We start from the raw sequence: 20,993 nt of genomic DNA, 5'->3' as shown, positions 1-20,993 counted from the left end.
ATGTTGAGGTCGACTTTGCTTCCCATCCTTCGAGGTCGGTAAAATAAGTACCAGTGGCGCACTTGGATCGATGAAATCGACTAGCCCCCTCCCCTAAAGTTTTAAGCCTTGTGCCTATAGTAGAAAGGATTATTATCTCTACATTTACCTGTGTGTGTGTGTGTGTGTGTGTGTGTGTGTGTGTGTGTGTGTGTGTGTGTGTGTGCGTGTGTGCGTGTGTGCGCGCGCAACTGTTTGCTAGCTGTTTCTCTCTAACCACAAACCCGACTTATATTTCTTCTGTTATAGTTCCATTCATATGTAGCATAGGTCTAAATGGACACAAACATACACCAGTTATCGGTAGATACTTTCCTTTATCGAACCCTGAAGGAGGAAAAGCGAAGTTGAAACCTCGACGGTATTTCAACTTAGAACGTAACTAACGCTGAGCTGGAAATAAAATAAAGCGCGGTGCAGGTTGCGGCAGAAAAAACTCCCATATTTTATGCAGCCATTGGTGCAGCTCAAGTAAAGTTAGGCCAGTGGTTATCCTGATGTAGTTAATGTTTTGTGGTTTTGAGATGGGTTTTTTCTGTTATTATCATGGCTTGGGTATTGAATTGTTTTTCAACAATGTAGGAGGAGTCTTTGTCACATCCTGTATTTTGTCCACGCATTAACGAATCTACCAATGCATATCTCAGTGTGTGAGTGTGCATGTGCGTGTAGGAAAACCCTGCTACGAGTATCATGTAATCCAATACTACTTGTTGCATGGTCGGGCGACCAGCAACTGAACCGGCTGGTTTGCCAGGTGAAGATGTGTGTTGTAGGCACTCTGTGGATCCTGTGAAAGGACGGATGAGCTCTTGTGAGTCAACATTATTACATATTTCCTGTCTTTATTTGCTTGGAGTTCACATCTATCTGTATAGCAGTCTCCACTTGCATCCAGATCCTACTTCCAACAGAATGCAAGATGTGAAATATGGACTGAGATATATCTCAGTCCATATTTCACATCTTACCTTCAATATCTCTCAGTCGATATCTCAGTCTACATCATAGTTTTCAGTGCAACAAGGCAGCTAGTCTTTCTGGAGTTAACTGTGCCACTGGAGAAGAGGATGGAAGAAATTCAAGACAGAAAGAGAACCAAGTATCAGGAATTGGCGGAAAACTGTCGGATGAATGGGTGGAGAACAATGTGATTACCTGTGGAGTTGGGAGTCGAGGACTTGCAGCTCATACTTTGAGTATGAAATCTGGGCATTTCGGGAGAGTGCAGAAGAGTCCTTACCTCATTTTTGCACCTGACAATCAACATCACAGGTTCCTTACCTCACGGATTACACCTATAGTCCATCTGTATCTCATGGACGACAGCTTCAATCCACGTCCCACGGTCCATATCTCATAGAATACATTTAAAGTGCACATATATCTTACATTCAATAAATTAATATTGTGTAAATGCTACATAACATGAATCATTGCATATAATGTATAGTTGTTGAATGACACTTCTAGTTAAGACCTGCGAATAAAGGAAAGGATAAGCAAGTTCAGAGAGCAGACGAGAAAAACGACTGACTTGTGCAAATCCTGAAATAAGTCTATTGAATTAACCTGGAGAATTGATGAGAGAGGCGAGAAACTACCAAAAAAAATACATTATCCGTAAAAGCAACTTGATCCGTATAAACCTGGCTTAGTTCTGCTCTAATTCTCGCATCTTTAATTAACTGTTAGCCCAGAACATTCTAGAATCCATTTGGCGGGGCAACTCGCTCACTTCTTCCGAAGTTGCTGCTTAAGCCATAATTCAACCAATGCTGATTGGTCAAACTATATTCGTTTATGTGTGAATAACTTTAACGGTAAACTTGGAAAATCAGAGAAGTAGAGTTCGAATCTCAGCCAGAGGTTTCTAAAAATAAAATACTTAATGGATGGCAATCGGAAACCAAAGAAACTTCCATGAAAAGGATATGATGCTGTCAGGGAAGTCACTAGGAATGGAATCGCTTGTTGGCATAGTGACGTAGAAAGAAAAAATATACAGTAGGCACAGGCGTGGCTGTGTAGTAAGAAGTTTGTTTCCCAGCCACACGGTTCCGGGTTCAGTCGAACTGCGTAGCACCTTGGACAAGTGTTTTCTACTGTAGCCTCAGGCCATCCAAAGCCCCGTGAGTGGATTTGGTAGATGGAAACTGAAAGAAGCCCGTCGTATATGTATGTGTGTGTTTGTCCCCCATCACCGCTTGACGACCGGTGTTGGTGTGTTCACGCCCCCGTAACTTAGCGATTCAGCAATAGAGGCTGACCGAATAAGTACTAGGCTTAAAAAATAAGTCCTGGGGTCGATTTGTTCGACTAAAAACCCCTCGAGGCGGTGCTCCAGCATGGCCGTAGTCAAATGACTGAAACAAGCAAAAGAAAGTATAACTAATTCTTATCGCATTTTCGAATTAGATGTCTCATACCTCATAAGTTATTAGGTTGGTTCTGTCTTGAGCTCTAAAACTAATCAGACCGATTACTGGGTTTCCATGGCCTATGAGTGACCGAGATCATATTTACTCTGAATGGGACGACAGTCCATCACAGGGTAATTCATTCACAGCTGAGTGGACTTGAAGGGTTTCGCTCAATAACATAACGCACCATCCAGTCTGAAAATCAGAACCACATTCGTAAGGTCGTGAGTGCAACACCCTAACCACTAGGTCATGTGCCTTCACTCATACCTCATAGAAAAGGGAAGTATACCGAAGATATGGGGGACGAAATGTAAAACAAGTTTTAATTTGGGGGAAGTGAATTCTATATTTTTCAGAATCCTAAAAAATGAATGCTAAAACTACTCTTTCCTTCTCCCATGAGACATGGACAGTTAATTCCAAGCCGACGTTTCTTTTGGTATCACAACTAACGGAGAGATAATAACATGAACAGACGCCGAAACGGAAGAAGACATAATATAAACTAATTAATATGGTAGGGTCAGATGGGAAGTCTTCATGACAGGAGAGAAATTGATAAGATACAGCAGAATTTTACATCCTCTGATTAGAGGAAACAATCTATTTGGGATGCTAATGGTCGTAGAGTGTTGATGAATGAATCATTGGCTGTCAAGCAACTGGTTTCTTTGTTATTTGGATATAGACGAAGATGCATATGTATGCAGAGGATGGGAGACAGTCTCAGTCGTTCAGAGTTGACCATGTATCTACAGGCCGGGGCATTGTTTTCATTATTTTTATCTTTTTTTCTTTTTGTAGAAGAAAGACCGTTGTCCATGCATGTAAGTCTTCCCCTCTCTGTATTATCGATGTTATCCAAGAGAATGACTGCCAACTAGGGCAGACACAGCTTGGCACCAGTGTCGTCTCAAACGTAAAGAAGCAAAATGCATCTGGCCCCACCCTCTTACAGTTCCACCAATGCTTCGCCTTCGATCGGTACTTTTTTGTCGACCCCGAAAGGATGAAAGGTAAAGTTGATCTCGGCGAAATTTGAACCCAGAGTATAGAAAATCGGGGTAAAAATCGCATGATGTTTTATTCAACAAGTTGGATAATATAGTCCTCAGCATAAAATACTCGAGGAAAAAGCGAGATGGTCACCGTTAGAGTGGCTTTACTTTATAAGTTTGCTCAATGATGTCTAATTTACGGTTAAACAACAACATACTATATTGAGCTCAGGTTTGTTTGTTGAAGAGCATTGTCAAAGATTCTAACCGCCATACCAGTAGTAAGTGGAAACTCGATATGTAACAAGTAGACAACAGGAGAAATTTTCAGAGGGAAAACTCCTATCAAGCAAGTGTTTCGGTCTGTTACTTCTTGACACTAAGGGAGCCGTGTTTTTGAAATGCTGCCTTTACTTTCGGGTAATCTTATTTCCTTGTGCTGTTGTGCCTACCGTTCGGCCACGAAGACCACCGAGAGAATTTGCACTGTGGATCTATTTCCTTCTATTTTCCAACTGCTTAACGGCTTAGAGTATTCTATTTCAGCTCCAGATATCGTTTCTCTTTGCCCATAAGCACATTGAGCATGTGTCAGCTGAGTCTGACAGGCGCTTCATCGACGCTGTTCTTTTGAGACCTATGATTGCATTGTGCAACAGTACACCTTTCTGCACTTCAGTATTTTATTGACAGCTGAAGGATAGTTCAAGCAGGATTTTGAACTTGAAATCAAGAGGGATAAAATTAAACAGCCTAACGTTTTATTTCCGAACTACATTATTTTATTGATTTCGTTACAGTAGACCCAAAGGCACATTTCATGGGTTGAGGTGAAATGTAGTCGACAGAATTATTTTCAGGTTACTGCAGGTACTAGTTAGTTGACTTTTCTCATTTGAAATACATCTTGATCAACGAAGAAATTGTATTATTTTGCTCTACAAGACCTAAAGACAGTTATCTAAAAGCGATCCCATGAGAACATCTCTACGTGTCCGTTCGACCCACAGGCAAGATAAAGTATCTCAATCTAACTTAATTCACGTGCTACTGACTTGATAAATGAAGGACACGTTAGCCAATGTAACCGTAGTCACCCATAAAAAGACAGGATGGTCACAGTTGAAACATCTTCGATCAAGACCAACCAGACAGTAAATCATAACAACTGTTAAAGAAAACTTCGGGTGAGGAATTAACTGAAGACATTGCCTGAAATGTAGCACAAAAGAATTCAAAGACTCAGTTTTCAGTGCCGTAACAGTTAATAAGTGTTTCAAATTTTGTCACAAGTCAGGTAATTTTGAGGCGAGGGGACTGGATTATATCGACCCCTGCACTTGATTAGTTCTTTATTTTATTGACCACGGAAGGATTAGGGTCAAACTTGATCTCGGTGAGATTTGAACTCAGAACGTAAAGATCCAGAAGAAATACTAAGTATTTTATTCGGCGCGCTAACGATCCTATTCAGCCGTGCAAACCTACGGCTGGATGAAGACTCAACATTCCATTGCAGCTGTTAGTTGTAAGCCTATGTCCCATACTAGCCAATTGTTTGAATCAACTGCTCCCTCTCTATCACACCTAGGCGAAATTCGAACTCAGAACGAAAAGAACCAAAACCGACACCACAAGATATCTCGTCTGACGTTCTAACAATTCCGCTAATCTAAGTCTCCTGACTATTTCTTTATTTATCAATTCTGAAAGAGAGAAAGGCAAAAGTGTTGATAATAATGTTTCTCATTTAGGCACAAAGTAGCAGTTTTAAGGGAAGGGTGGTTCGTCGATTACATCAATTCCGTTGCTACATTTTATCAACTCCAGGATGGGAAGAAAGGTAAAGTTGTCTTCGACGGAATTTGGACACAGAACGTTGAGTTTCATTAGATACTGTAAAGCTTTAACGATTTTGCTATTCACAATCAAAACCAAGTTGTTCATTGCAACTATCGAATCAGTGCTATTATATGGCAGTGAAACATGGACACTGACACAGAAATTATCAAACGGGTTCTGCCGAAGGTTGGTCAGAATATCAGGCAAAGACGGCGGCGACTATTTGGTGCATCACTCTGAACTGAAAGCATCCAAATTAGTCTTTTGGAACCCTCTTCATGGTGATGTAAGAGAAGAAAACGTCGTCACACTTACGTCGACAACTTGATTGCAGACACTGGCTTGGAACGTATCAGGATCTCGTGGTATTTTTTTTAATGAATTCAAATTGCGATCAGCCAAAGTCAAATTTATATTTCATTTTCACAGAAGTGATATAAATAATAAGCACTGATGAGCGGGGAGAATCTTAGATGTGAATGGAATTAGATACGTTTGAAGACCGCAATGAAGTAGGATCGTAGAACCCATATCAACATCAACATGGAAAAATAAAACAAAACAATATTTGCTCTCAAGACATTGATATAACACTGCAAAACATCTCACAATTCTCTCTGTTTCTACCCATTGTCTTCGTCTCTCAACAGATATAATTTGGTGACGTAAGATAGTTGGCTCTTAGAAATAAAATGCAAACAAATCATTGGAACGTTCATAAAATTGATGTTTTAAGTTTTATTTTTAGTTTTCTTTGCATGGGCGGGGTTCTCCTGTTGTTTTTTGTTTTGTTTTGTGTTTTTACATTATTGTCGGTATTTGTATTTTGGTAAACTGCCATTAGACATATTGATCTAAAAATATATCTTTTATATTGATGTAAATTTATTCGGTATTTTGCCAAAAGAAAGTTCTTTTCTTTCACAAAAGTTAGTATTCAACACTGTCTCTGGCAACAAACAAAGTCCGCAGCAACTTATTTTCAAATAATTTCTATGTTTTCTATAAGACAATCTTTTTTTCTGGTTTCTTTCAGTAAACGTATGGCTGGCAAAAGTTAATCAATGATAAATTCAATTTTCCTTTTGAAAGGTATTATACAAAACCCAACAGACTAAATCCTTTTTTTTTTTTTTTCAAAATCACAAGGGACCTCAAGGAACAGTCGTTGTTATTGTTGTAGGTAATGACGATGACGAAGAGGAGGGTGCTAAGACCCAGGTCAACTCTTATCGAGGAGACTTATGATAAATGTCAATCTACCGTGACCGTCCCATTTCCTTGTATATCTTGGACTACATTGACCAATGTAATATTTCTTTTTTAAGTCGGTATGGTGCGTTTTGAGATTTTGCTGCTACTTCTAGCATTAGATTAACCACTTACTAACTCTCTCAAATGGTTGCTTCTGACATTATTTAATCTCAGCTTAGCTCTGATTGTACAGTCCTATGATCAAACGACATACCAACTGTAACGAGATCGTTCTTCAAACGCAGTATTCCTAGAATCACATTATTCAATGTGCCCGCTTTTTTTAAGATGGTAAGGAGTAATTTGAAGGAAACTTGGCTGCTATTTCTAGCAAGTCAGGCGACTACATAGAGGCCGGTGTGATCGCGTTTTTTCTCTCTGGTGTCTAATGTTACGCAAAAGGTACTTCTAAGAAACAACACAAATGGTAATGAAACAAACCATTGATTCTTGAACCCCGTAACGAATAAAGGATACGTCCGAGTATACTCATTCGATATTCCTTACCATTCCGTTAAACCGTTTAACTATTCTATTCAGCCGTATGATCTACAGCTGGATGAAGCTTCAACCTCCCATTGTAGCTGTTGGTTATAAGCCTATGCTCCATATTAGTCAATTGTCTGAATCAATTGCGACCTCTATCACACCTCGGCGAAATGTGAACTTAGAACGCAAAGATCCGAAGCAGATACCACATCTCGTCTGACGTTCAGATCGCTTCTGATTGGCTTCTTCGTTTCCCGCTTGGTAAACTTTTGATAGTGCAACGATATATAACAGACAGATTAATTTAGTTCGTTTTTTTTTGGGGGGGGGGGGTATAATTTATTGAGTTAGAATTATTTTCATGATGACGCTTGCTCATTAACATCGCTTTCTGTTTAGAATGTTGTTTTAAAAGATTTTAAAATATACTTTTCTTTTAATTGCAATATATAACTTGAAATAGTTGCTGTGTTCTTAACATACGAATTTAAATATATATCTGGGGTTCGTATAACGACTCTAAAAGAAGCCCTCACGTAAACCTAAATATTATTTTTAGTCGAGAGAAATAACATCAACTCGAAAAACAAACGCTTCAGAATTGTATTTGCAATCAAAGATGTATAATTCAATGAGTTTACAGATACATAGCTGGGTGTCTCGTAAATTATTTCAGTCTTCATTATTGGTACAAAGCAGTTTACTGAGCCGTTGCTGAAAAATAGAGTAGTTCATGTAAGCTGTGTGGGTGCTACTTGCACGATGCAATTTTTTGCAGTTACTATTTGCCATGTTAACTAACTAACTTTAGGTTTTGATCATTAAGTAACATTTTGCATATTGTTGCCGATGAGATGCCAAAATTTTAACAACCAGTTCGCTGAATTACTTTTTTACTTGTTTCAGTCATTTGACTGTGGCCATGCTGGAGCACCGCCTTTAAAAAAAAAAGCTAATCGACGAGGATGAGATTCGAACTCACGCGGGGAGACCCCAATGGATTAGCAGTCCATCGCCTCAACCACTCGGCCACCTGGTCTGCTTAATTTTTAACCACAAGTTCTGTATAAAGATTCTGAAATCAATAAGAGTCTGAAATTTTTAAGGCTGCGACCTGGCAGAAACGTTAGCGCGCCGGGCAAAATGCTTAACGGTATTTCGTCTGTCCTTACGTTCTGAGTTCAAATTCCGCCGAGGTCGACTTTGCCTTTCATCCTTTCGGGGTCGATTAAATTAAGTAACAGTTGCGTACAGTTGATCTAATCGACTGGCCCCCTCCCCATAAATTTCAGGCCTTGTGCCTAGAAAAGATTATTGTCTGAAATTTTAGCAAAAGACAATAATAATAATAATAGAATATTAAGAAAATATATATATAAGTCCTACTATTCTCCTCAAATATGTAAGAATAATTTAAACATTTTATTACGGTAATAATTTCCACATTATTATTAATTTTATTTTTATTATTATTAAGGCGGTGAGCTGGCAGAATCGTTAACACGCCGGACAAAATGCTTTGCAGTATTTCGTCCGTCTTTACCTTCTGAGTTCAAATTCCGCCGAAGTCGACTTTGCCTTTCATCCTTTCGGAATTGATAAGTTAAGTACCAGTTTGCATAGTGAGGTCGATGTAATCGATTATCCTCCTCCCACCACCACCACCATTTCAGGTCTTGTGCCTATAGTAGAAAGGATTATTATTATTATTATTATTATTACCACATATTACATTATTTAGAAAAGATGTTCTCTTGAGGTTTGGTGACAAATCACTTCATGTCTCGAGAATCTTCCTCAGGATTCTAGCAGAATAGTGTTGTATCTTTCTGCAGGTTGACAATGCGAATCTCAATTCCAATATCCTTCAGGCTTTTAAGTAGCAGTCTGGTTGTTGTGCCAAGTGCACCAATCACCACGGGAATAATTGTCAAGTTCTTCTACACTCTCTCTCTCTGTGGCTAGGTCCTGATATTTCTCGATCTTTTCAAATTTGGTATCCACTCTGTTGTCATGGTACTGTAAAGTCTATGGTCTTACACAACGGTGTCTGGTCTTTTTGCCTTGATAATATAGTCAGTCATTATGGGTGAAGCCCATAAAATCATGTAATTCTTATTCTCTATTACAGCCTCTGATTCGTGTTCAAACCACTTTATTACTTTGAATTCACACATTCGGTTAACATCCCAATACACTCTTTTACCTACAAAATTATGCCTGCACTTATTTATTCTTTTTTTTTTTTTGTGCTAGCAACTGCATTCACTCAAGAGATGCTTGATAATTTCATCTTCCTCACAGAATCTGAGAGAAAGAAGAATTACCTTTATCAAAGTCGTCCTAATGACTGGTCCCTGAGCGGCTATAATCAACACTTCGGTTTCTCGCTTCATGTTTCCATCCATCAGCCACAATCAGCGTTTTTTACTCCCAACATCCTCGATTTCTGACATGAATTTCGGCATAGTTGGCTACTATCTTTTTTTTTTTTTTTTTTTTTTTTTTTTACCCACAAGGGGCTAAACATAGAGGGGCAAACAAAGACAGACAAAGGGATTAAGTCGATTAGATCGACCCCAGTGCGTAACTGGCACTTAATTTATCGACCCCGAAAGGATGAAAGGCAAAGTCGACCTCGGCGGAATTTGAACTCAGAACGTCACAGCAGACGAAATACCGCTAAGTCTTTCGCCCGACGTGCTAACGATTCTGCCAGCTCGCCGCCTTTGGCTACTATCTTAATACCCAAATAACTGAAAGAAGTGAAAGAATAAAGGAATACGATGACACGTAATGTCGTCGTCATCATCATCATCGTTAACGCCCGCTTTCCATGCTAGCATTGGTTGGACATTATATAATATTGATGATATGACTTATAAATAAAACATCTATATGCTATATTGATATTTACTACCAGGTGGTTGTTTCAAATTAAACTCAACTATCACGGGGTCAGCTTGTTTTATAAAAAAAAATTTCATTATTCAATAGATTTGGTATGCAAGCAATTTCTTAAATTTATTCCATTCTAAATTTGGAGTTCTATTTCATCCAGAGTGTTCGGTAACAATCGGTTTCTTTTTTTACTGAAGTTGTAAACTATATTTAAAATCTTAATGACTAATGCAATGACTTTTTCATTAATTTTAATAATGAAGCCGTTATTTCTATTGTTATTAAAATTTTTTTTTTTTTTTTTTTTGCTTATTTTTCTGTAGTGAAATTTTTTTTTCTCAATTCCTTTTCTCCAAAAATGGTATGGTTGCACTTTTGCCATTTATCTATATCAGGGATTAGTAAAGTGATCAATAGATACCATTGAAGAAGTGAGTGGGTTAAACACCCAAAACTTATCCAATGGGTCAATAAACACCTACAACAATTTGGAGCATTACGAGTGCTGAATTATTAGCAAACTAATTCTGCAAAAGCCTGGTAATTTAAAGATAAAACTAATTTCCAGTCATACATAAACACAATAACTAGCTTCTACCAAACACATATTTTACATTAAATATTTCGGCTATATGTTGTTGACGCTCCGTCGCTTACGACGTCGAGGGTTCCAGTTGATTCGATCAACGGAACAGCCTGCTCGTGAAAATAACGTGCAAGTGGCTGAGCACTCCACAGACACGTGTACCCTTAACGTAGTTCTCGGGGATATTCAGCGTGACACAGTGTGACAAGGCTGGCCCTTTGAATTACAGGCACAACAGAAACAGGAAGTAAGAGTGAGAGAATGTTGTGGTGAAAGAGTACAACAGGGTTCGCCACCATCCCCTGCCGGAGCCTCATGGAGCTTTAAGTGTTTTCGCTCAATAAACACTCACAACGCCAGGTCTGGGAATCGAAACCGCGATCCTATGAACGCAAGTCCACTGCCCTAACCACTGGGCCATTGCGCCTCCACTTCGAATATATAATACGATTGATTTTATCAATTTCTTCGAGCATTTGCAGTAAATTTCTCATTTAAAAAAGTGGTAATAGCACAAAAGAATGAAGGAATTTTGTTTTTTAAGTGAAGAATTTTTTTTATTAATCACATATTTTAATTTTATCTTCAAAAAATTACATGATGGGGGATCAATAAGACCTCAACAATTCCATGAAGAGATCAATGATATAAATTTGCCGACCCCTGATCTTATATCTATATAAATGTTTGAGGTTTGTCAGTGTGTAAATTCTTGGAAAGATTTGTTGAGAAATGGTGATTTGGCAGACAAATTCAAAATCACTTTCACTTAAGTGATATGTCATCTTCAAGTGTAGGAAGGACTAAATTTATTCTCGAAATCACAATGATGATGTGAAAGAGGAAAAGCGGGTCAGTGCCCTCTAATGGTCACATCGTGAAGAGGTGGGTACAGTTGATGTTGATCATTTATAGGTGGACATTACCCTAATTATCACAAAAAGAAACACAACTCAACAAATATGATTTTTTCTAAAAACTTTTTAATGAATATCAGAAGTACAATGATACAAATACCAAACAAAAATGAAAAACAATAAAACACAATTGCAGTGATTTTTTGGCTATGACTATTTTTTGTTACCTCCTGACAAAGAAGCCATATATCAACAGATATATAAATGAAAGGATTTTTTTTTCATTTCATAATTTACATTAGTAGTTGCTTCTTTCTCCAAAAACAAAAAGAAGTAAATCATAAATATGTATGTGCATGTATGTGTATACATATATATACACATACATACATACACATCCATGTGTGTATATATATATATACACATCCATGTATATATATATATATACACATCCATGTATATATATATATATACACATCCATGTATATATATATATATATATATATATATATATATATATACACACACACATGTATGTATATATACATATACATACACACACGTGTACGTATGTATGTATACATACATATATGTATATACACATACAAACATACATATATGTGTGTGTATAAATATCAAAAGGAGAGAAGTTTCTTTCCAAGAAGGCTGATAAGGCTGGGGTCTTGGGGTCTGCAGAGTGTATATTCCACTCAACCTGGGCAGGACACCAGTTTGTCACAGACGTGTGTGCATATTTGTACACATATATATATACAGGCAAAACAGTAAATCAAACAAACAAAAAACTAAATCATAAACGTATATACCAGTGTATATATACATATATATATATAAACATACACATATATATATACACACACACACACACACAAGTGTATGTTTGTATATGCACATATACAGACACACATACACGTGTATGTATGTACACATACACACACACACACACACACACACACACATATATATACACACACACACATATATATACACACACACACACACATATATACACACACACACACACACACGTGTATATCTATATATATAATAATATAAATAATATATAAATATATGCATATATCCATACATATATGTACATACCTACATATATATATGTATATATACATGCATATATGGGTACAGGACATCAAAAAATGTTAAACACAATGAGAAATGAAAACATAGAAAACGAACTATTTTTTTCGAACAACGAACAACAGAGAAACGAGACATGCAACCTAAAGAGTATACCCCTTCGTCAGTTGTTCCTGTTTCATCTACTCCGTGTATGTGCATATATATATATATATATATATATATATATATATATATATATATAACAATATATGAGTATATGCATATATATGTACATGTATGTATATACGTTCATCCACATGTACATATAGATACATAACTGGGTACATGACGTGGCAAAAGAACAAGGGCAAAAATGGTAAACAAGGTGCAACAAACAAGCAGGCCACATAGAAACATCCCCTTCATCAGCTGCCACCATTAAAACTCCGGCGTTTCGAAGAATTAAGGCAGTACGCATCGTTAAAATGGTTCTTCCCACGAACACAAAGTAAATTGTTTTCGTGGAGGGTAGTGGCGGACGGAAAACAAGACAGGAAAACGAAACGGTGAAATAAACGAACAAAAAGGCTGTACAGCCAGACGCGAAGTGTGTATGTATTGAACGCTGTGAAGCACGTACAGGAGGGGCAAAGAAGTACGTGCAAGCTTGGTGAGTCCAAGAACGAAAAGAAATAGCAACCGCACACACGTGACCAAGGCTGTGTGAAGAGAAAGAGTAGCAGAGGGAAAAGGAGTGGAGGAAGTAGAATAAAAGTGAGCAACGAGAGGTAGAGAGAGAGATAGTAGTAGTAACGGTGAGAGGCGAAGGACGAGTAACAAGAGATGGGAAGAGAGAGAGAGAGAGAGAGAAGTAGTGACAGGTAGAGGCGAAGAACAGTAGAGGGAAGAATGAGAGGGGGAGATAGAAATAGAGAGAGTCGCGTTACAAAAATAGTTAAAACTTACTGTATAAGTCTCCATTCAGGGAGAAAGTATGCCAAAGCAAAGTTTTTCTCAGGCTGTTGGTGGAAGCACCATTGAATTGAAAATTGCAAAAGAGAGTCTGTACGCGTTCAGGAAGTACATTCAAAAGGTGGATGGTGAAACCAAATTGATTCCACCACCCGAGACTGTCAATGCCCGAAAGGAAAATATAGTAGTATACAAGGTATACAATATAAAAGAGAAAAAGATCACTGAGGTTCGTAACGAACTGGTTGAGAGGTGTCTGGCGCCAATATGGCCAAAGGTCCGCCACGTCAACCGCGGAGTACGAAGTGCAACGGTTGAGGTGCACTTCGACTCGGCTGAAGTGGCGAGGGAGGTCTCGACGGAAACGTTAAAAAAAGAATATAATCATGTTGCTGCCCACTTACATGGGAAAAAGAACAGCACGGGTGACCATTGAGGACATACCTTTCAGATACGACGTAATGTGGGCGGCAGCAGCGGTTATATTCGACGTCGAGGAGAAAATTAATATTCTAAGCATGAAGAGGAAGGAAGCGACCAGATGGAGAGGTCAGACGCTGGAAATTCTGGTCCAAGCTGAGAACAGCACATTCGAGAATTTGTCTGATAGGGTGTTTGTGGGGGAGGGGCATACCATCCGCGTGTCGGTGGAGGGACGTCGACCCAGATGTTTCAAGTGTGGGCAGAAGGGTCACGTCCGCTCGGCCTGTATAAAAACAAAGCCAAACACCGTTAAAACGAGTGACGCCCCTCCTCCGAAAGCGGACGAGGAAGAAAAAGAAAAAGGCAAAGCAGTCACCATCGAAGTGGAGAGTGGAAACACGGTAGAAGGAAAAAAACAGCAAGAAAAAGAACAAGAGAGAGAAAAAATAGTTGCCGTAGTGGAGAACGAAACGGAAAAGATGGAGTTCCCAACTGCGAGCAACAAAAGGAAGAAACAACACGCGCCAGAGTCCCCTCCCCAAACAAAAAAAAAAAACCTCTGCACAGACAGAGGAAAAAAAAACAACTTCCCACCCTTACCCCGCTGGCACAACGCTGATAGGACAGAGGTTCAAGCCCCCCACCCTTCAACCTGCATTGAAAGGTTTAAAAAAAACGAAAAAATAGTGGCGATAAACACAAAAAATGAAAAAGTTGTGAAGTATATCAAAGCCCACCCAAGGGTAAGATATTTCAAGAGCGGCACAGAGGACGCTCAATACAGATATGCAAAGGTCTCGGAAGAAGACTTTGCAGAAAGACTGTTTCAGGAGCACGTTAGAAACAAACTAATAATTGACGTCTCCAACGACGTAAAATAGGGCAGATTGATTGTCAGCCCGGCAGCCACCCCAAACCAGAGCCCGGTGGCAACCCCGTGAAAGAGCCCAGCAGAAACGGAAGGAGGAGGGGAGGTTGGCAAACAAAAAGTGCCATGCTCCCTCTCACAACCGTAAGTCCTCATTTTCTACCTTTATTTTTTCAATGATTAAGTTGGGTAGTTTAAATGTGCGTGGAATGGGGTCGAAATGGAAACAGGCTTGTTTTCTGCACGACCTCATTTCACATAGAATAGATGTGGCTGTAATAACCGAGTCCAAGATGAAGGGACCTGAAGCGTTCTCGCCCCTCCTCAATGGTTACGAGAAATTTATTTCTCCGAGCCGGAGGGGAGGTGCAGGCGTGGCAGTCCTCATCAAGAAAAACTTGGATTTGCAGATACGTACTGTCTTTCTGGACCCAGAAGGTAGGCTGGTCGTCCTAGATGTGACACACGAAAGTAAGCAGTCCTTCAGGTTGGTGGCTGTCTACGCTCCTAACGAACACAGGCAGTCGGATTTTTTTCGGAACCTGGAGTACTTTCTATTGACGTCTAAAACCATAGTATTGTTAGGGGACTTCAACACTATTCTCGATGCGCGAGTTGATAGTGTAGGCTCCGCTGATAGGAAAGGAAATTCTTGCCTCAAAGGTCTACTAGAGAGCTTTAATCTAGTAGACCGTTACCGACTGGATGAGCCGAGCGTTCCACAGTGGACGTGGAGTAATAACGACGGCTCACGCAGATCGTATATAGATAGAATATTTGTTAAGGAAAGAGATAAGAATAGTTTTAGCTGTCCACATTTTTGCATTGTGCCTTACTCGGATCACAAACTTGTGACGTGTGAGGTGCATATAGATAAGTGTCATAGACAGGGACCCGGGTATTGGAAAATGAACAAGTCTATTTTGACTTGTGTAGCTTTTCGTACCCGGATTAAGGAGTTAGTGCAGAGGGCATTATGTGGCACCATCATTAATAATAGATGGTGGCACGCCCTCAAGAGAGCCATACGACTTGAGTCCATTAGATTTAGCAATCAGCTAAGTTTAGATAGGACTAGAATAGAGGGTGACTTAGTCAGGAGTCTAGATGAGGCAATGGAATCTGGCACCGCATCCAGAGTGACGGCGGCGAGAACGGTCTTGTATCGTCACCTCAATGCAAACATGAAGGATGCCGAGTCAGAGCTAAGTTTCGCGCTGGGAAACGAGAAGGTATCAACGCAGCCATCGTAAAAAAATTTTTAAATTATAAAGAACTCATACATTTTGTACATCTGTTTGTATTTGTTTTTGTATCATCTGTGTAAATTAGATCCATAGTGGTCATAATAAAAATTTTACAAACAATATATGAGTATATGCATATATATGTACATGTATGTATATACGTTCATGTACATGTACATGTGTATATATATATATATATATATATATATATATATATATATATATATATACACACACACACACACACACGTGTGTGTATGTATATATGTATACATACATGTATATATATATACATGTATATATATATATATATATATATGAATTTTACCATTAAGCTGTAATTAACAGAACCATATACACGTGCACCTATGACGGTGGGCAGCTTTGTATAGGGTTCTGAGGATTATGGTTACATTACGAATCAGGCTGAAGAGAAACAGACAGTCGGTAAGATTGTTAATTTTGAAACCGGTCCCTGTTTAATAATGATTTTTTTCGGTTATTTTAAATGTCTTGCCCGCTTACGCTTTGGTATTCCGCTAAATTTCGTTTTGAGAACAATTTAGGTCTTAATAGATACAAGATGTGTTCTATTTATAGCACATTGAATGTCCACGTTAGTGGTCAACGTTATATATAAAAATATACTTTAATCCCCTGAGATTGCAGATACTGTTTCTGAATCTCTGATTCTTTAAATGTGCTCGCTTCCTGGTAATTAATCGATATTAATATATGATTTTTTACCCTATGTTTTAATGTATTAACCATTACCGAGTTCTCAAACTGGATATATGCGACGCAGTAAATATTTTCTGCAGACATATTCCTGGAATTAGCGCGCCAAAACGAAGACTTTTGAATTTTACCATTAAGCTGTAATTAACAGAACCATATACACGTGCACCTATGACGGTGGGCAACTTTGTATACGGTTCTGAGGATTATGGTTACATTACGAATCAGGCTGAAGAGAAACAGACAGTCGGTAAGATTGTTAATTTTGAAACCGGTCCCTGTTTAATAATGATTTTTTTTCGGTAATTTTAAATGTCTTGCCCGCTTACGCTTTGTTATTCCGCTAAATTTCGTTTTGAGAACAATTTAGGTCTTAATAGACAGAAGATGTGATCTATTTCTTGCACATTGAATGTCCACGTTAGTGGTCAACGTTATATATATATATATATATATATATATATATATATATATATCATCATCATCATCATCATCATCGTTTAACGTCCGCTTTCCATGCTAGCATGGGTTGGACGATTTTACTGAGGACTGGCAGAGTTTCTACAGCTGGATGCCCTTCCTAACACCAACCACTCAGTTTTGGCTGCTATATCTAGCATGGTGGTGTCTTTTAGCTACCCTTAATTATAATTTGAATAATAATTATTACCTATGAGTGTTTTTATTCCCATGCTAGCCTCCTGATATGATCGGTATTTTAAATAACGATCTTATTCTTATTTACATACATATATATATATATGTATATACCAACAATAACCACAGCAGCAGCAACAACAACAACACAAAGAATAGTGACTGCAGCAACAACAACAGCCGTAGCAACAAAAACAACCGCAACCCCACGAACACCAACAGCAACAACAATAACAGGGGGAACGGACACACAGACACAGATAACCATAGGCACAAGAACACGGATAAAGGTAAGGTCATGGGGGGTCAAGAGGGAGAATAAAGTTGAATGCAACAGAATACTTGGGCAGGGAGTCAGTAGACTTAAAACAGAAAACACTAGGTGTGGTGGTAGCTATAGCGATAGTGGTGATGGTGGTAGTGGTGGTGTTGGTGATAGTAATAATAGTGATGATGATGATGGTGGTGGTGGTAATAATCGTGACAATAGTAGTGGCAGTAGTAGCGAGGGGAACGGTGGTAGCAGTAACGAGAGTAATAGTAGTAACAGTTATGAAGAAGATAACCCCAGAGGGGCCAACAACATGAACACCAACCTCTTTGACACTCAATTCTTCAACATATGTGACAAAACTTATAATATGAGCCGGATATACCCGACAACATTACCCTTTAACAAAAGAGTCTGCATCCCTAAACATACTCATGACCACATGGAAGCACAGTTCACTATAGCTAGGACAAAACTTAGACAGATTTTAGACTTATACACTAAGAGACAGAGGCCCAACAACTTGGGAATATACCCGCAAGTGGCCTACACAAACTCATGCAGCGCACGAAAAATGGAGAAGTGGTATGCCTTCCCACAGATAAGTCCGGCAGAATGTCAATAGACAGCTTGCCGAACTATATCCAGGCAATGCAACCTCACATCGCCAATATGAAGGTAACAACTTTACAGGCGCATGAGGAGAGAGAAAAGGTCCTCAATGCCCACATGATGATGTGGACAATTGTTCTTGGACCCCAGAAGCGCACAGCCAACAATTTCCAAGCCTGGAACAATGATATCCCGACGCTGTATGGGCTCCGTAAGGACCACAAAGTAACTACTAATCCTGTAGTGGGACCACCAACAAGACCAGTCTGTGGAGCGAATGTCGCTAGCAACTACAGGATTTCCTACTTCCTCTCAATGATCATACGCCCCATAATCCGGAAGTCACCTGATGTCTGTGACAGCGCGAAAGATCTCCTCAGCAGGATCAACGACTGTAACAACACTTGCAACCTGACAGGGTGTATAGTGGGTAGCATGGATGTGGTATCACTATACCCATCTATCAACGTGGATTTTGCAGTGGAAAAGTGCGTGGAGATGATCAACGAGAGCGAAGTAGAGTTCCGCAATGTCAACACAGAAGAACTGGGCCTCCTACTTAGATTGACATATGACGATGTATATCTAGACAGATACGACCTTAGAGGTTTCTGCCCTAGTAGACGTTTAAGAGGTAGACCACCCACAATTACCTCTATGGCTAGGAAGACCCCTATAGAGAGATGGAGTGGATGGACCAGAGCCATACGGACCCCCGCTAATATTCATCAGGTAAAGAAAATGATCGCACATGCACTAGGGGATCTAGTTCAAAACGGGGGCACCAGTTTTCATTTATGTTTTATGTAGTGTTTTTGGTAGCGAAAGACTTTCAAACTTCGTATACTCATCTATTTTGTGTTATAGAACAGAAAAAATTTTTTGTATTCGAAGTTATTTCATGTAAAAAATTGTCTTATTTCGATAATTTCAACCAATCACTGACAAGTATTCAGCTGTTTAGTTACTCCTTTGGCGGTTTAAGCGGTGTAAAGCGTATTTAATCTCCATTACTTCTGACATTTTGCAGAGAGGCAACACACGTCTTTTTCTTGTGCTAAGGAGGATATATTAATTTTTCCCATCGAGATTTTGTTTGCTGTTGCGGTGTGAGTTCGTGTCTGTCTAACTCCCTGTAGTGTACAACTGTTTAAATAACTGTTGGTATACAGTTATTTTCGCCCTACGGGGCGAAAAATTCCCTGTAAAAATTTTATTTGTGTTTTTGTCTTTTGACAAATATGGCTACTCTAATTGTAGCGGAAAGTGTCCTCCCCATGGAGGAAGAAAGTGTACGTAAAAGTGTTTCCAAAGGAAAACCAAGTTTTGCACAGGCTGTTGGAGGTGACTCCATTGAAATTAAAATGTCCAAAGAAAGTCTGTATACATACCGGAAATATGTACAAAAGGTGGATGGTGAAACGAAGCTAATTCCACCACCCGAGGCAGTCAACGCAATTAAGGAAAAAATTGTGGTATACAAGGTATTCAACATTAAGGAAAAAAAAATTGCAGAGGCGCGTAATGAACTGGTGGAGCTGTGTTTGGCGCCAATTTGGTCCAAAGTCATTCACGTAAACCGCGGTACAAGAAGTGCAACTATCGAAGTTCACTTCGAGTCGGCGGAAGTGGCAAAGGAGGTTTCGACAGAAACCTTGAAAACAGACCTAATTATGCTGCTGCCCACTTACATGGGAAAACGAACAGCACGTGTAACTGTAGAAGACATACCATTTAGGTATGACGTAATGTGGGCGGCAGCGGCCGTAATCTTCGACGTGGAAGAAAATATAGAAATTTTATGCACAAGGAGAAGGAAAGCAACCGGTTGGAAAGGTCAGGCGCTTGAGATGATTGTCCAAGCGGAGAACAATACTTTGGAAAATTTGCCCGACAGGGTGTCTGTGGGGGAGGGACATACCATTCGCGTGTCGGTTGAGGGACGGAGACCCAGATGTTTCAAGTGTGGACAGAAGGGTCACGTTCGCTCGGCTTGCACAAAAAATAAAAAAAACACCATTAAAGCGAGTGGCGACGCTCCTGCGAAAGTGGACGAGGGAAGAAGAGAGTCAGGGGAAAAAGTGGAAAGCAGCAGGAGCGAGTAAGCGTGAGTACGTCTGAGAAAATGGTGACGGAGGAGGAAAACGAACCAACACAAACGGCATTTAAAACTGTTACAAACAAAAGGAAGACGCAATCCACTCCAGACTCCCCTCCCCAAACACACAAAAAAAAAAAAACCTCCCACACCTATCCCGCTGGTACAACACTCATAGGGCAGAATTTTAAGACCCCCCCCCCTAACCCTGTGTTGAAAGGTTGTCAAAAAAACGACAGGATAGTAGCCATAAACATGAAGAACGAGAAGGTGGTGAAATACACAAAGGCCCACCCTTGCATAAAGTACTTCAAAAGTGGTACGGAGGATGATAAATACCGCTACGCGAAGGTAGCCGAGGAGGATTATGAAGAAAGACTATTTCAAGAACATGTTTTAAACAAATTTATAATAGACGTCTCCAATGACGTCAAGGAAGGCAGATTAATTGTCAGCCCGGCAGCCACCCCAACCCAGAGCCCGGTGGCAACCCCGAAAAAGGGCCCAGTAGAAGCGGAAGGAGTAGGGGAGGTTGGCAAACAAAAAGTGCCATGCTCCCTCTCACAACCGTAAGTGCTTACTTTTACCCTTATTTTTTCCGATGATTAAGTTGGGTA

The 20,993-nt window shown here is 39.4% G+C and overlaps 1 protein-coding gene and 1 non-coding gene across 3 annotated transcripts in view; both read right to left on the bottom strand.

The window, feature by feature from the left end:
• Positions 1-20,993, bottom strand: part of LOC106868947 (checkpoint protein HUS1) — a 247,580-nt gene that overhangs the window by 153,818 nt on the left and 72,769 nt on the right. Inside the window, exon 9 of one of the 2 annotated variants that reach the window (XR_016243077.1) lies at positions 11,497-20,993. This exon is cut by the window's right edge and continues 23,126 nt beyond it. The exons of the other annotated variant lie outside the window; for it this stretch is intronic. The gene's annotated coding sequence lies outside the window, so the exon portion shown is untranslated. Of the gene's footprint in view, positions 1-11,496 lie in introns of those variants that run through there. 2 annotated transcript variants of the gene reach the window in all.
• On the bottom strand, positions 8,006-8,087 carry Trnas-gcu (transfer RNA serine (anticodon GCU)). The gene has a single exon. It is a non-coding gene; the product is annotated as a tRNA-Ser (tRNA).

The sequence above is a fragment of the Octopus bimaculoides genome, chromosome 9 (genome assembly GCF_046866305.1).
Source record: "Octopus bimaculoides isolate indiv1 chromosome 9, ASM4686630v1, whole genome shotgun sequence".
In the NCBI taxonomy this organism is placed as follows: Eukaryota; Metazoa; Mollusca; class Cephalopoda; order Octopoda; family Octopodidae; genus Octopus; species Octopus bimaculoides.
This window is presented reverse-complemented; position numbering and strand designations above follow the sequence as displayed.